The sequence below is a fragment of the Pteropus vampyrus genome, unplaced genomic scaffold (genome assembly GCF_000151845.1).
Source record: "Pteropus vampyrus isolate Shadow unplaced genomic scaffold, Pvam_2.0 Scaffold35, whole genome shotgun sequence".
NCBI classification, from domain to species: domain Eukaryota; kingdom Metazoa; phylum Chordata; class Mammalia; order Chiroptera; family Pteropodidae; genus Pteropus; species Pteropus vampyrus.
The window spans coordinates 2,131,715-2,148,743 of NW_011888816.1; the positions used below are offsets into that span (position 1 = coordinate 2,131,715).

At 36.8% G+C, this 17,029-nt stretch overlaps 2 pseudogenes; one reads left to right on the forward strand and one right to left on the reverse strand.

Annotated features, from left to right (window-relative positions):
• Positions 1–2,774: 2,774 nt before the first annotated feature.
• On the forward strand, positions 2,775–2,893 carry LOC111738160 (annotated as a pseudogene).
• Positions 2,894–9,413: 6,520 nt separating this feature from the next.
• LOC111738157 lies at positions 9,414–9,532 on the reverse strand (annotated as a pseudogene).
• Between the last annotated feature and the right edge of the window lie 7,497 nt (positions 9,533–17,029).

The following is a 17,029-nucleotide window of genomic DNA, read 5'->3' on the forward strand; positions in this document are numbered from 1 at the left end:
TAAAATTTTTTCTTCAATAATTAACCTTAGCTTACTGTAACATTTTTACTTTATAAACTTAAAAAAAATTTTAACTTTCAAATCTTGTAATAACACTGTATTAAAACAACACATTCAGCTGTACAAAAATATTTTCCTTTATATCCTTATTGTATAGGCTTTTTTTCTATTCTTTTAACTTTTAAAACTTTTTTGTTGAAAACTAAGACACAAACACACCATTAGCCTAGGTCTCCACAGGGTCAAGATCATCTGTATCACTCTCACACCTGCACATCCTGCCCCCCTGGAAGGCCTCCAGCGGCAGTAACACCCATGGAGCTGTCACCTCCTGTGGTAACAATGCCTTCTTCTGGAACACCTCCTGATGGACCTGCCTGAAGCACTTCTTGAGGAGATATCACTCTTTTCAGAAATATATCCTTGATATTTTGCTTATTTGTTTCTTATTTTCATCATAAATTTGCTTGTAAGCGGATAATGCACCATGAACCTTCCTCTCTATTCATGCAAATTTTATGGTGTTGGTGACCTTGTTTTCAAACTTTTTAAAGACCTTGTTGAGGTGTGCAAAAGCTTCTGCTCAACTCTTCACTGTGAATTTTCTTAGGAGGTCTTTTTCTTTTGCAGTCTTCTTTTCTCTTGCCTCTTCTTCAGCTATACATTCCTGTTTCAGTTCCAACAACTCCTCACTAGTCAGTTCCTCAGGAACCACCTCTAGGAGCTCCTCAGTGTCACCTCTACCCACATCCAGATTAGAGTTGTTTGCTATGTCAGCTACAGCCTTGTTGATTTTTTGCAAACTCCTCATCCTTGGCAAATCCTTTGAAGTTTCAGATGAACTTCCTGAGTATGTTCTTCCAGATGTCATTCATACTCTGCTTGGTAACATCACCTCAAGTCCAAGCAAGGTTCTTGGTGCAGTTATAGTGATGTAGGGAAGAGGCGTGAGAACTAAATATTAAACCAGGTTGTATTCAGAGCCTGCAATGTGCTCCCAGACCATGGGAAGCCTGCAGAACAAAGGAAGATTCCTGCTGGGATTACTAACCAGGTATCCATACCATGAAAGGAGAACAAGAAAACAGAGTCTTTAAGTCCTACGCTACACAAAATAAAGCCAACCATTCATTCCCTATGGCTAGACCATGGGAAACCTACAGAACAAAGGCTGAGATTACTAACATACCTTTAATGCTGCATACTCCTACCTTTCATGCTGCATGTCCTACCATCAAAGGAAGATAAGGCTACAAGATTCTTTAAACTGTAATTCATAGAAACTAAGAATCACATATAGACTGAATTCTTCAAACACCCGGGTCCTCTTTCATTCTCTGTGTTTGCGAGGGGACCATGTCCGTGGGGAGCATTATTCCTTCTCTAATAAACGTTCCTTTTGTCTCTAACCCTGGCATGCACTTCAATTCTTTTCCGCATGCAGTCAAGGACCCTCTCTCTTGGTGTAGGACCTGAGTCCCCACTTGGGGGAATTCTCCCCATCCTGCATCAATAAATGTCATAATCCTTACAGAATGGCCCCAGTGTCTTCTTCAGCTGCAGCAATAGCGTGGGCAGAGGTCCTCCTCAGGTCATGGGCCTTCAGAGCTGCTATTGTTCTTTAACCTGTTGGGTGGATCGAAGAGGCGATGTTTGGAGGGAGAAACACCACTTTATATTGGGATGAAAATCACCAGTAAAAGGAGGATATCCAGGAGCATTATCAACAATAAGCAAAAATCTAGAAAGGTATTTCTCTCCCAAATGTACTTCTTCATTTCACCGGCATAGCAATTCAGGAAGGAATCTCGGAAGAGGAGCTGGGTCATCCATGACTTTATTGTTCCTGTAGTACACTGGCAGTGTATGCTTATAGATGTGCTTGAAAGCCCCGGGGTTCCTGTGACAGATCACAAAGGATTTCAATAAGTAGCCTGAAACATTGCCCCCAAACAAGACTGTTATCCTGTCCTTAAAAGCCTTGAAACCTGGCATTGACTCAGCCAACCGATAGATGAAGGTCCTTTCAGACATCTGTTTCTAGAATAAGATTTCTTCCATATTGAATATTTGGTCTGGCAAGTAAATTTCCTCCATAATCAACTTATCTAGAGTTTCCAACACTTCTTCAGCTGCCTTCAGATCAGTACTCGCAGACTCACCACTCACATTCATATTATGTAATAAGCGAATAACAGTTCTTGGAATTGGATAGAGCTAGCAGTAAATTCACTATCATAGTCAGGTCCAGCCTTTTCTTTCAACATCGCTAACAGACTTTTTGCTTTGGCTGTGAATGACATGGTGCTGAGAGGGGTATGCCTCTGTGTCTTGTCTTCAATCTAAGTCATTAGAAGTTTCTCCATGTGTGATACAGGTCTTTCTCAAATTTTCGATAGTCTCATTGCCCTCAATGAAGCAGATCCTTTAACAGCTTCCATCACTTTGTTCTTGTTCTTCGAGGTCATAGCTGTGCTGGAATGGGACATGCCTGACTGGAGAGCAATAACCATCACTGATTTTCCATCTTTGTAGTCCTTAATCAGTTTTAATTTTGTTTCCAGGTTAGTCATTTGACGTGGCCTCTTAGTGGCAACATTAGAAGTGGGTTTTATATGACCAAGGACCATGCTGAACAAAACAACACTAGATTAAATCAAGCACAAGAGAAAATGATGCAATCAAGAGACATGGTGAACACAAGATGTATGAGGCTGCAGCCCACAGAACATAAATAGAGTACACTCAAAAATAATGATAAAAAGTATAGTAAAGTCTACGGCCATGCCACCCTGAACAAGCCTGATCCCGTCTGATCTTGGAAGCTAAGTAGGGTCGGGACTGAGTAGTACTTGAATAGGAGACCACCTAGGAAGACCAAGTGCTGTAGGCGTAAAAAAAAAAAAATAAGAGATTGTAAACTGACAAGGTCCTTGCAATCTATGAGGTCAACCAAGGGTTGCCTCGCCTAAAAAAAAAAGTATAGTAAATATATAAACCAGTAATAGTCATTTATTATCACTATCAAGTATTATGTACGTACATAATTGTATATGTTATACTTTTATATGACTGGCAGCCCAGTAGGTTTGTTTACACCAGCATCACCAAAGACACATAAGTAGTGTGTTGTTTTACAATGTTAAAACAGCTGTTGTTTTACAATGTTAAAATAGTAATTTTTCAGCGCCATGATAATCTTATGAGACCTCTGTTGCTGACGAAATGTCGTTATGCAGCTCATGTCTGTATTTGAATAGTTTTAAATGGCTAATTTAATTTGAGTAGCTTATGACTCTTCTTATGTCTTGATGATTTTTCCATTCCATGGGCTTTAAAAGTACACCTTAATTTAAGATATATTACTCTTGATTGTTCATGTTCTCTACAGAGGCAAATTTTAAAGGTAATGTTTCCAATATAACTTACACTATTATAATTATTTTATATTATTTCCAAGGACTGTTTAAATAGCAGCAGTTGTATGCTCTTATGGTGGGTTTTATCTAGATGGAAGGAGGACTAGTAGGCAAAAGAGGAAGAAGAAAACTCAAAATAGAAATACGAAATACTTATTTATAACCCAAGTATGAAACATCAGATTGTCCTGATTGAATACACACCTTACGGGAAAGATCTAAGAGCTGTGTGATTTGTTGATATCTTTGAACTTTCTCACACAATTAATAAAAACAACTGCTTTCAAAGATGGAGTGTGTGAGGCACTGACACTCTTACCAGTTCGGTTCTTTGGCTGTAACCACGGTAACTGCCTTGGGCCATCTTAAGTGAGAAGAAATGGACCTGAAGGATACCGGGGCTGGTAGAATGGATGGGAGGCTGGATACTGGGGTCGGAATAAAGGAGGACAGGTCCTCAGTAGCCATCTCGTAGCAAGATGGAATTAAACCGGTTTTCTGTCTCTTTATTCCTCAGCTCAAGATAACTTCCAAGAAGGGAACAATGAAGATACCTTCCCTTCCGCTGGGCAGAGGGGTTACACCTTCAGTGACAGCCCCTCAGGACCTTATGCAGGGATTGAGAAGTAATTCTTAATAAAGGAAACTGAGGGGGACAGATAGGAAAGGGAAATGGAAGGAAGCGCCAGACCAATGACATCTCCTGCATCCTCCTACAAAACAGCTTCCGTTGGGGATCCAACACGGGCCAATGGAAATTGAAGCCCCCACTTTATGGACAGAATTTGGGAAATGCATAATTTATGTTATTATCTCCCTCAACTTCTTTAGTCTTATGGACTTTTGGGATCATTGCTGTTCCCAGATTTAGTTTCTGGGCATCTTTGTCCTGATGACACAGACAGGCAGACAGACAGACAGACAGCTGGCCGGCTGACCAACTGACCGACCGGAAGTTGCAAAAAGTCAGTGGAGCTCCTTGGAGAAGAGCAGAACTGGAGAAGGAACTTGTAGTAATTATTATCAGACTTCTGTCAGTTGCATCCAATCATTCTTAGAATGGAAGGATTCATTTATTTTTTGGATGAAGAGAGTATTCTAAAGTTTTGTTTACAAAAACATTCTGATTTTATTGTGTATAAACATAAAAAGAAAATGATTATTAGAAACCTTTCTAATTTAAATAGAGCATTACAGAGTATGTGATCACTGTGCCTATGGTGGTAAAGCCCAGAAAACCCCTCTAGATCCAGAAATAATAATGAAAGTTACAGGTTTATAGCTTCAATCCAGAAGAAGAGGGGCTTTAGGGCTGGCTAAATCTGGTGGCTGTGGCTCCATTTCCCTGTAATTTCCTTTTATCTGACCGTCTTTGACGTCAGCTTCACCTTTAGATCCATCGGAAATGGATGCGAAGGGTCTGGGCCTCATATCCAAGTGTGACAGAAGCCAGAGAAAACAGGTGTTATTTCTAGAAACTGCTCAAAAGCTCCAGCAAACTGTTCTTTGTATCTCTTTGACCTATATAAAGTGTCATGCTTATCCGTCAACTATTTACCTGGTCAGCCATTTTCTGTCTGAGGGGTTGGGGGGGATCAGCCTATCTTGAGTTCTGGGACTTCGTGGGATTCTAGTAATGAAGCAAGAGAGAACACATGTTGGCTAAGTAACCAGCAATGTCCACTCTCATATCCCTCCAAACAATTTTAATGGCTAGATCTAATCTATTGTCAGTCACTCAGGTTGTTTCTGATTTTCTACAAGCATGTATAACGCTGTACATAATCTTTTGAGTATCTCTTGCGTTATTTCTTGCAACATAATTCTAGAAAAGAAATTGCTCAGATGAAGTATTCACTTATTTTTAAACATTTGATTCATATTGCCAAATTGCCTTCAGCACAGTTATTCTATGTTACACTCCCACTGGAAGTATACAAGAATCCTATTTTCCTATGTATTCACCAGCCATAGGTATACTTCTTTTGAGTCTTCACCAATCTCATGGATGAGAGGAGACATTTCATTGTGCTTTAATTAGTAATTTTTTTTTTACCATCAATGAATATGAACATTTTAAAATGTTTATTGGCCAGTTCTATTTCTTATAAATTGTTCATATTCTTTACCTATTTCTCTGTAAGAGTGTTGATAATTTTCATACTGATTTTAACTAGTCTATATGTTAAGGATATTATTAACACTATGGTATATATTATAAAATTTCTTAATGTTATTTTTTATATTTAAATTATAAAAATAATTTATAATCAAGTATATAAATCATTTTTGTTATATTTTTACCTTGGTAATATGCTTAGAAAGGTCTTTGACTATAGATCATATAATATCCAACTATATTTTTTCTAATAACTCATTTAAATCTTTTTTGAATAGTTTTATTGAGAGATAATTCACAAACTATAAAAATCCACCCGTTTAAAGTGAAGTGTACAATGGTTTTTAGTGTATTAGTGCAGTTGTATAATCACCATCATTATCTACTTTTAGAATATTTTCATCCCAAAATGATTACATTTAAATCCATGATTCATTTTGTTAATTTTTATATGTGGTGTTAGGTAGGGGTCCAACTTTGTTCTTTTACTTATGATTATCCAGTTGTCTGAACACCATTTATTGAAAAACACTATTCTTTTTCCATTATATTATCTTGGAATTCTCATCAATTGACTCTAAATGTAATGGTTTATTTCTAGACTTTCAATTCTATTTCATTGATCTATATATCTATCTTGTTGGCGTACCCATTCTCTCGATAGCTGTATATTTATAGGAAGTTTGGAAATCGGAAAGTGTGAGTTCTCCAACTCTGTTCTTCTTTTGCGAGATAGTTAGTTATCATGAATCCCTTGTATTTCCATGTGAATTTTAGGATCAGCTTACCAGTTTCTGCAAAAAAAAGGCAGCTGGAATTCTGACACCAATTACATTGAATCTATAGATCAATTTGAGGATACTGCCGTCTTAACGGTATTAAATCTTCAGACCCAAGCACATGGGATGTCTTTCTATGAATTTAGATCTTTAAAAAGGAATCCCGTTTTATGAGAAATGCCACCTTCCTTGTCAGTCCTGGCCCGCTTCCAACTTCCAGTGGAGGAGTAGAACTAGAAGAAATATGAAGCAATCTTGAGACGCCAGGTGTAGATGGTGCTGTGGGAGGGAAGAAGTGATTCGAATCCGATATGACATTAAGTCTTGAACCGGAGCGGGCTAAGGATTAATCACTAAAAGGGACTGGAACAAGATAGAATCTTCCCCTGATGTTTTTAAGGGTCAGGCAAAGAAGATTCGACATAGAATGGTTGAAGCATCATTGGAAAAGATAAATAAATGTTTTTCACATTTATAATTTAGTGGGTTAAGACTTCAATCAACCTGTTTGCATAAAGATGAATAAGAGAAAAGCTCTGTTCTCAAGGAACTCATCATCTTGCCTGTACCAAATGACTTAACTCAGGCTGCCTCTAGCCCTGGTGGCTTCTCTGTGCTAGTTATGTCCCCTCTTTTCTAAAGACACTTTACTTCTATCTTCCCAACAAATTGTGATAAATTCCAAAACTACCACATCTATTACACGGACAGTGCCCCCTTTAGTGTGGTGTAGACATGCACTGCACAATTGAACACAGCAGCTGTTCTTAGGGAGGAACTTTGTGAATTTTTACATCCTGTCTTTATGGCATATGCTGATACACCCTTTATCTTGTTCTTTTAATCATCTTGTAAGTTTTTCTTCTATGTAAGATTTTAAGTTATGTGAAAATGAGGACAATGTAGGATACGTAGTGTTTGTTTATTATTTGTAGACTTGGATCAGATAGAGCTGAATAGAAAGATGTTATAAATAGTGTTTTTATCTTAAACTTTGTCCAAATTTTGCACCCATTATTTCATCTAATTTTACTGCCCTCCAAATCACATCTATTGGCAAATAGTTTTGTGTAAGTAATAGAATATTAATTGAAAGAAGCACATACTTGCTGGTACATCAGAGGGACAAAACATAAATGACGTGATGAGCACTTTATTCACTTTATCAAAAGGTGCTGCCTCAAGAAGGACGCTATTGTACTCCTTGTGAAAAGGAATTAACACAGGCATTTGTTATTGTAAATACACTTCCATAAGTACATTTGAGGCTGTTGGCTTCTTTCAGAGATAGTAAATTGCTCATTTGTTACAATAGTGTTAATACACACAACTTAACACACACATTTTATCAGACAGGAAATGAAAGAAGCTGAAGTCACAGAACACAGCTGGCTTAAGGTAATTATTTCTTGCATGTGTTCTTTTCCCTAAACCCTGTCCTAATCTCTACCCAGAAATCCTTTGATGACAGTCTTGCTTTTCACTGAAGTTTTTTAACTTCAAAATAATTTCTGATTACATTTTTTCCGTGATTCTTTATGATTTACAAAAAAGTTTGAGTTACCGCATATTGTTATTTTCTTAAAGTTTGATTTCCTGTTGGTTCTTTTTCTAACCATTGCCATTGCCTTTTACCTACTTAAGACATTCACAACACCTCCCTGCCTCTTACTCGAGTTCTGTTGTGTGAATGTTCCGTCCTTTCACGTCTCGCATCTCCCACTCCTGTGGTATTCTTTATCCTCTTGTGGTTGCATGTGTGGGAAGTACACAATGATGTGTAACTATCTGAGTGAAAGGGACATTGTCAGGGTGTATTGTGTGTACAATATGTAACAGGGTTCACAACTAACTCAAAGGGGAGTGAATGAGAGACTAGTGTTATAGGCCGACATCAGCATCCGATAATTTAATACAGAGTACGCATTAAAAAAACAAATTTATTCACATATAACCTACATGCCATAATGTTCACCCTTGAAAAGTGTCCAATTCACGATGTTTAGTATATTCGCAGTGTTGTGTCTGTCGCTACTACCAATTTCAGAACATTTCATCATCTCCCAAAGAATCTATCAGCATCTCTCCCTCCCACCAGCCTTAGGTAATCACTAACCTATTTTTTTTTTTTTTTTTACTTTATAGATGTACCTATTCTGTATATTTCATATAAATGCAATCACACAATAGTTGGTCTTTTGTGTCTGGCTTCTCTTAGTGTTTATCCATGTTATAACATGTATCACTACGCAATTCCTTTTTATGGCCAAATAATACTTCATTGTATGGGCATATCATATTTTATGTATCCATTTATACAGATGGTAGACATTTGGGTTCTTTCTATTTTTTCGTTATTATGAAAAAATGCTGCTGTGAACACTGATGTACGCATTTTTATTTAGACATAGCTTTCAGTTCTCTTGGGTATATACCTAGTTGTGGAATTTCTGGGTCATATAGTAACTCTATGTTGAACATTTTGAAGAATAGCGAAGTCATTTTCCAAAGCAGGCACAGCATTATACATCTCCACCATTTACGAGGGTTCCAGTTTCTCCACATCCTTGGAAACACTTGTTATTATCCTTCTTTTTCATAAAAGCCACTCTGCTAGATGTGAAAGAGACTCTCATCACAGCATCGATTAGCATTTTTCTAAGTACTAATGATGTTGAACATCTTTTCCTGTGCTTGTTAGCTGTTCGTATAACTTCTGTGAAGAAACATCTGTTCAAATTCTTGGTCTATTTTTAAATTGAGTTATTTGTCTTTTTTATGTTTATTTGCAAGAGTTCTTTATAAATTCTGGATATAAGTCTCTTATCAGATAAATGACTTGCAAATGCTTTATCCATTTTTGACAAGAGCTTTATCGATGATATTATCTGCAGCCAAATTTTAAAAAATTTTTATGAATACCGATTTATTTATTTTTTCTTTTGAAAAAATATTTTATGAATGCTCCAACTTTGTTCTTTTTCAAGGTAGTTTTGACTCTTCAGGGTTATTGCATTTTCATGTGAATGTTAGGATAACTTATCAAATACTGTAAAAAAAAAAAAAAAGCTAGGCAACTGCAATTATTTTTTTTAACACCTACAGCACCCAGTATTCCTAGGTGGTCTCCTGTCCAAATACTAACCAGGCCCGACCCTGCTTAGCTTCCGAGATCAGACAAGATTGGGCGCTTTCAGGGTGGCATGGCCGTAGTACAACTGCAATTTTCGTGGGAATTATTTGACTCTGTGATCAGTTTAGGAAGTAAAATGCGAAAATGAGATGTATTTCCATTTATTTAGATTTTCTTTAATTTCTTTCAGTGATATTTTGTAATTTTAAGTGTCCAAGTATAGAACTTCTTTTGTTAAATTAATTCCTAAGTATTTTATTTTTTAAGTTGTATATGGAATTGTTTTTCATTTTTTAGATTGTTCGTTGCTAGAGTGTAGATATACAATTGATTTTTGTATCCTGCAACCTTGTATCCTCCTAACTAGATTAGTTTAGTATTAATTTTGCTAGTTTTATTGTGGAGTCTTTAAGATTTTCAATATACCAGATCATGGAATCTGTGAATAGAGATAGGTTTACTTTCTCCATTTCAACGTGGATGTCTGGCCTCATTGTGCTGGTTAGAACCTCTAGTGCAATGTTAAGTAGAAGTGGCAAGAGTGGACTTCCTTGTTTTATTTCTGATCTAAGGGTGAAATCATCGAATGTTTCACCGTTAAGTGGGATATCAGCTGTGAATGTTTCTTACATGTCCTTTATCAGGTTAAGGAAATCTCTTTATATTTCTAGTTTGTGGAGAGTTTTTATTTGTAAAAAGTGTTGCCTTTTGCTAAATGATTTTTCTGCATCTATTGAGATTATCTTGTGGGTTTTTTCCTTTAATCTATTAATATTGTATATTACACTGCTTAACTTTTATGTGTTAAACCAACTTCGCATTCCTGGGATAAATCCCAGTGGCTCATGATGCATATTCCTTTTCACGTGCCACTGCATATGGCTCACTACTAGTTTTCTTGTTGTCTTTTCTAGTTGTCTTTGTCTGGTTCTGGTATCATAATAATATTGGCCTCATATATTTTTGGAGGAGTTTATAAAGGATTGGTGCTAAAACTTGTTTAAAGATTTGGTAGAATTCAGTGAAGCTATTTGAGCATGGGCTTTTCATTTTGGGGAGTTACTTGTAATTACTAATTCAACCTCTTGTTACTGGTATAATCAGATTTTTAATGTCTTCTTGAGTTAGTTTTTGTCTTCCTGGTAATTTGTCCATTTCATCTAGGTTATCTAATTTGTTGTCACACAGTTGTTCATAGTATTCTCCTATTTACTCTTTTTATTTCTGAAAGGTCAGCAGTAAAGATGCTTATTTCATTCCTGATATTAGTGATTTGAGTCTTCTCTCTTTTTTTTCCTAGTACAGTCTGGGTAATAGTTTGTCAATTTTGTCGATCTTTTCAAAGAGCCAACTTTTGGTTTCTTTGATGGTCTCTATTTTTTCCCCATTATCTATTTCATTAATTTCCACTCCAGTATTTATTATTTCCTCCCTTCTGTTTGCGTTTGGTTTATTTTGCACTTATTTTTAAATTTCTTAAGGTGGAAAGTTAGGTTATTGATATAAGATATTTTTTCTTTAAAAAGTTTTTTAATAGAACTGTAATTAGCATATAACATTAGATTAGTTTCAGGTATACAACAATAATTTGATACTTGTATACACTGCTAAATGATCACTACAATAAGTCTAGTTACCATCTTTTCTTTTTAAATATAGTGAAAAGATAGTGACAGCTACACATTTCAGGCAAAGCATTACCTTTATTCTATAAATTTTGCTATCTCATACATGTTTTTGTTTTCATTTATGTTAGGTTATTTTCGAATTTCCCTTGTGATCATTTTCTTCTACCCATTGCTTATTTAGGAGTGCATTGTTTAATTTCCACATATTTGAGAATTGACCAAATTTTCTTTCATTATTGATTTCTAATTTCATTATATTGTTGTTAGAGAACAGTCCATGTATGTTTTAAATTCTTTTAAATGTATTGAGGTTTGTTTAATAGCCCGACATAAGTAAATCTTGGAGAATGTTTCATGTGCACTTGAGAAGAAATTGTATTCTGCTGTTGTTGGGTGGCGTGTTCTGTAGATGTACATTACATCTCATTGATTCGTAGTGCTGTTCAAGTCTTTTATTTTCTTGTTGATCTTCTGTCTAGTTATTCTATCCATTATTGAAAGTGGCATATTAAAGTCTGCAAGTATTACTGTTGAATTTTCTGTTTCTCTCTTTAATTCTGCATTTTGTGGCTCTGTCGTTAGCTGCGTATATGTTCATAATGCTTTTTACCTCACAGATTACTTACTGTGAGGGTTAAATGAATTATCTCATGTAAGAGAGGGAAGCATAATGTAAACTAAAAAACCAAATATTTTTTTCTAATCCACTTAACAGAGTAAACACTTAATATATATTTGTAGAATGAAAAAATGGCTAGCACAAATGACTCCTGATTAGCACAGTGATTAAGGTCATGGGCTCTGGGCCCAGGAAACCTAAGTTCAAATCCTACCTCAGTCACGTGCAAGCTTCGTGATTTCAGGGAATTAGTTACTCTTAGTAGTACATATCTGCTTTCATTTGGCTCAAATCTTGGGTGTGCTTGGTCTGCTCTTTCACCTCCCTGCTTACAGCCACCTAGAACTGTTTTGTGTCAGGAGTCTGGGGGATGGTCAGGGATTTTGCCCCCTATATAAATGCCCAGTGACTTCACACCGTCCATTCAGCGAATGCATCAGAGTTCCAGGCTTCAGCACAGTGTTTCCTTAAGGAGCTGTGGCGCCTTCCCCTTCACTTACATGGAATCTCGTGGAGAGAAACAAGAGCAGCTACAACAATCATTTATTATTTGACATTTTAAAGGTAAAATTTCGCATTTATATAAATAAACCATAAAACTGTATTTAGTAGAATCCTAAAGGAGGGCGAGATCCTGGGGACTTGGAGAAATCAGGGAAGGCCTCCTGGGGGAGATGGGCTTCAGCCTGGCTCTGAAGAGTGGGTAGAGGCAGGTTTCCCAGAAAAAGGAGAGGGAAGGACCTCACAGTGAGGGAGGCACAGCAGCTGGAGCAGAGACACAGGTGAAGACCTTTAGTGGTAGAGAAGTAGTCATCAGGTGTGTCACTATGCTAATCGCTGTTCATGTATTAAGCTTGCTTAATCCCTATATAAATCTGTGAACTCTCAGTTATTATTATCTCCAGTTACAAATGAAGAACCTGAGACCCAGAAAAGTTAAGTCTATACATATGTCACACTGCTGGTAAGTGATTGCATCAGAATTCAAAATTCCGCACGCTGACTCCTTCCAGAGCCCAAGGGGATATTGCTGAAAAGTAATTTAGAATTAGGCAGCAGAGGGGTTTGAATACTTGAATGCTGTGTAGTCCGGTCTCCTGGACTGGACCCAGTAGTTGAAGGAATGATGCTCTAATGGCAGAATCCTAGATATTGACAGTGAGAAGGTGAAAGAGAATTTTCTGCTTTGGGAAGAGAGAATGCTTTCCCTCTCTCCCACCTTCACAACAAGCTGGTCTCTACTTTCCAGACATTGTACCTTCAAGGACAACTCTACAATACTTGAGAGGAAGGGCTTTTGTGTGACTGGTACCAATTTCCCTTCTCATAGCTGAGCTGACAGTAAACACGCCAGTCTGTTCGTGGAAAGCGTCAACTCAGCGTGACCGTGGCTTGCCCAGCAACATTCTTTCGGAGACACAGTGTCCTCCCTATAAAATATGGAGGCCAGATTAGATGACTTTGACGATCCCTTCAACCATAACGTTGTTATATTAATCCTTTAACTAAAAGACAGATTCAGAATCAGAGTAACACCTGCTGTAAGATGAGAGCATAAAAGGAGCAGGTCCCAGGTAAGAGGGCACTCTGCTCTCTCCCCCTCCTCATCACCCCTGCTCAAAACAGGGGACCGGGAAGTGTCCCTACTTCCGACATGGGAAGTAGAACTCCTGGAGCCTTTTGTTTTTACATTGTGTTATAGTGAGACAGGTAACATTTCTTTCCAAGGTTAGTGTTCACTGAAACAAAGCTAAATTGTAACTTTGAACATGACTCCAGTAGACTAATTAACTGCCCATGGAAGTTTTCCTCTGGTCAACTAAGCAACTTATAACAGGCAGAGGTACTTAAATAACTTTGCCAGAGACTTTTAAAAGCTAATTATGTCATTTAATAAGTGTCATTTAATAAATGTGTCATTTAATAAATAAATGTCATTTAATAAATAAAGAAATGTGTCAAGCAGTGCTCAGGGCTTGGCTGTAAGTAATGGGAATAAGGTTTCTGTTTTTTAGGCAAACAGAGTAGAGTCTGTACATGCTTGTACCTGACTTCAAAGCAATCCCTGCAAAGGGAATACCAGCTCAAAACATTTCAGCAATGCTGGAATTGTCTTCAGAGGCAGGGAACATGATCTTTGTTGTCCTAGGAAGAGTTCAACCTTAAATCTTTGAGGGTGGGCTTGATCTGTGAAACCAATCACAAATGAAACCAGAGCCTTGCGTAGTGAATAAGGAGGATAAGCAAGAGAAATAACACCACTCTGGGGTTCTAAATGGCGTGTGACCTCAATGACCATTTTTTGGCTTTACTCTGTAAACTTTCTAATTTGGGAATGGTGGAATAGAGCCACATTGCCTATCTTTTTGCTGATAGATTGGTCTCCATTTGTGGTTCTGTTGGTATCAGTGTCAGGCTGTGGCAGGACACACAAGGCACACTTGAAGACCAAAAAGGCACAAGAGAAAAGGGTTTAGGAGGGTCTTTTGCAGGGGTGTGGGTGGGACTGAGTAAGCAACTGGGCAGGACAAAGCCTGGCTCTGGAGATGCCTGTGGAGCACACTGTTCTGAGCAGTGTTCCTCTATTCCGAGTCGTGAAGGAGCAGACCTGTTCTACAGTAGAGTAAAAGTGTCTATTTGTGAAGCTCAGTTCTCCCCAGATGTTTGTTCCTTAGTCTCTGTGTGCTGCATTATATCAAGTCAATATCTAAAAATGAATCAAGTTATTCCCGTCAGAGGAAAAAAATGTACTTTTTAATAAATGGTTTTGAAACAAATAGAAAGCCACTTGAAAAAGATGAAAATGAATCCAAACCTCGCATTGAAATAAACTTCAAGTGGATCAGAGACCCAAATATAAAACACAAAGCCAAAGGAGTATTGCACAGATAAATTACTTAATAACCTGGAAGTGAGGAAAGCCTCTCAAAATCCAATAATAAAATTGGAAAAAGATTGATAAATTTTACTACCTAAAAATAAACAATCAAAATGAAACATCGTACGCAAGCCAAAAACACAGATGTCAAACTGGGAGAGAACGTTTGCAAGTTGTTTCACAGATGAGGGCAAACATACAAAGAAAGCTCTTGAAGTAGAGGAGCCCCCAAACTGGATAGAAATATGGACAAGTCACAAACAGAGAGATGTAAGAACAGAGAGAGAAAGAAACGCAAGTCGCCCCTTACACACATGAAATGATGCTTACTTTTCCTTATAATAAGAGAAATGCAAATAAAAACTCTTCTGAATCTGAAAGTTTGATAATATATTCTATTAAGAGTGGAAGTGCAAAATAAGACAAACCCTGTGGAATGGGATTTAACAAAATTTAGCAATGTATTAATCTTTGACCCAGGAATCCCACTTTTAGGAATCCACCCTGAAAGTACCTCTCCATAAATTTACACAAGTGTGTGAAACACAACCTCATTCATAGTAGTGGAAGATTAGGAATAACCTAAAAGTCCACCCACAGGAGAGGGCAAATACACTGTAGGATATACACGAACTAGAAAATTGGCAGTCGTAAAAAGACAAAGTCAAATGTCTGTAAACTGAAATAACCTCCGGAACATACTTTTAGATTTTAAAAAAGCTATTATATAGCAGTACATACAGTATGCAGTATTTCATGTTTATAAAGAAAGACATAAGAATGTATTTAGGTATTTGCTTATATTTTCAAAAAGAAGCAATAGAAATGGTTTCCTATATGAGGCAGGGGAATGAAGTGAAGGACGAGGGTCTGTGAATTTGATTACCTTTCATATATAGTTTTTACTTTGGGATCATGTAAATGTTTTTTTACGTATTCAAAAAATTAAAATAAAAAAAGAAAAAAGAAATTCCTAAAATGGAAAACAAATTGGGACAAATGGGCCTAACTTTATTTCAAATGTGGCAACATAGCTACATGGAGAACAGAATTATTTTAGTACTCTGATTATACACTCTTTGTGGGATTTGATCTAAGGATAAATGAGTAGAAAGAAAATTTAAACTTTTCGTTAATGTAGTATTATAATTTTGAACCAGGAGAAAACAAATACACAATTCTTAATTAGAAGAAAAATATTATACTATTATAAACCAAGATTTTCAGTGTAAGAGAAAAGAGATGCAAAAACAAATATTAAATCAAAGAAATTACAGTAAGACACTGTGAGGTTAAATTTGAATCAAGAATTTCCATATGAACTCATCTTATGTAGAGAACTCCAACAAAGAGATAAAAATGGAGATGGAGATTATAAGAGGGAACCAGTCTGAAATGGAGAACACGTTATCCGAGGTGAGAAGTATATTAAATGGAAGAAACAAAGGAATAAACAAAGTGAATAAAGAAGAGGATCACATGCCCTATCTAGAGGACGGGAATCAGGACACTCAAACAAAATAGCAAGAAAAAAGAGGCCAAGACTGTAAAGATGATTTAAGGAGGATATGGGACACTATTAAGGCTCCAAATATTCGTCTGATCAACACAAGTGAAGAAAATCAAGATGTTGAACAGCTGTTTGAAGAATAATGATGGAAAACTTCCCTAACCTGGTGAAGGAAATGGACGTAAACCCCAGGAAGCTCAGAGGATTTCAAAAATCAGAGATCCAAAGAGGCCCACACCAAGACACATCATAATTAAAATGCCAAAGTTTAAATACAAAGAAAAAATTTTTAAAGCAGCAAGAGAAAAACAAATAATTACACATAAGGGAACACCCATACGACTGGCAACTGATTCTCAAAAGAGACTATGCAAGACAGAAGGGCTTGGCAAAAAGTATTCGAAGGAATGAAGACCCAGGATATACAACCAAGAATAATTTATCCAGCAAAGCTATCATTTAGAGTTGAAGGACAGATAAAGAGCTTCCCAGACAAAAATAAACTAAAAGAATTTATCACCACCAAGCCAGAATTACAAGAAATGTTGGAGGGACTTCTTAAAGAAGAAAAAACATGTATCAAAAACGAATAAAGAATGGTAACAGCTACATTCCTATCAACAAGTACCTCAAATGGAAAAGAATTAAGTGCTCCAGCCAAGGGATGGAGTGGCTAAAAGGATAAGAAAACAAGACCCTTACATACGAAAAGGAAGAGAATGGAAAAAGATATTGCTGTGATGAACCTAGAGGTATTTAAGTCAGACAGAGAAAGATAAATACCATATGATTTCACTTATATGCGGAATCTAAGGAATAAAAAGAAGTAATCAAAAACAGACTCACAAATATAGTGGACAATTTGGTGATGGACAGAGGGTAGGGGGGTTTGGGGGGCTGGAGAATGGAGTGAAGGAATACAATTAGCATTAATACATTGGCTA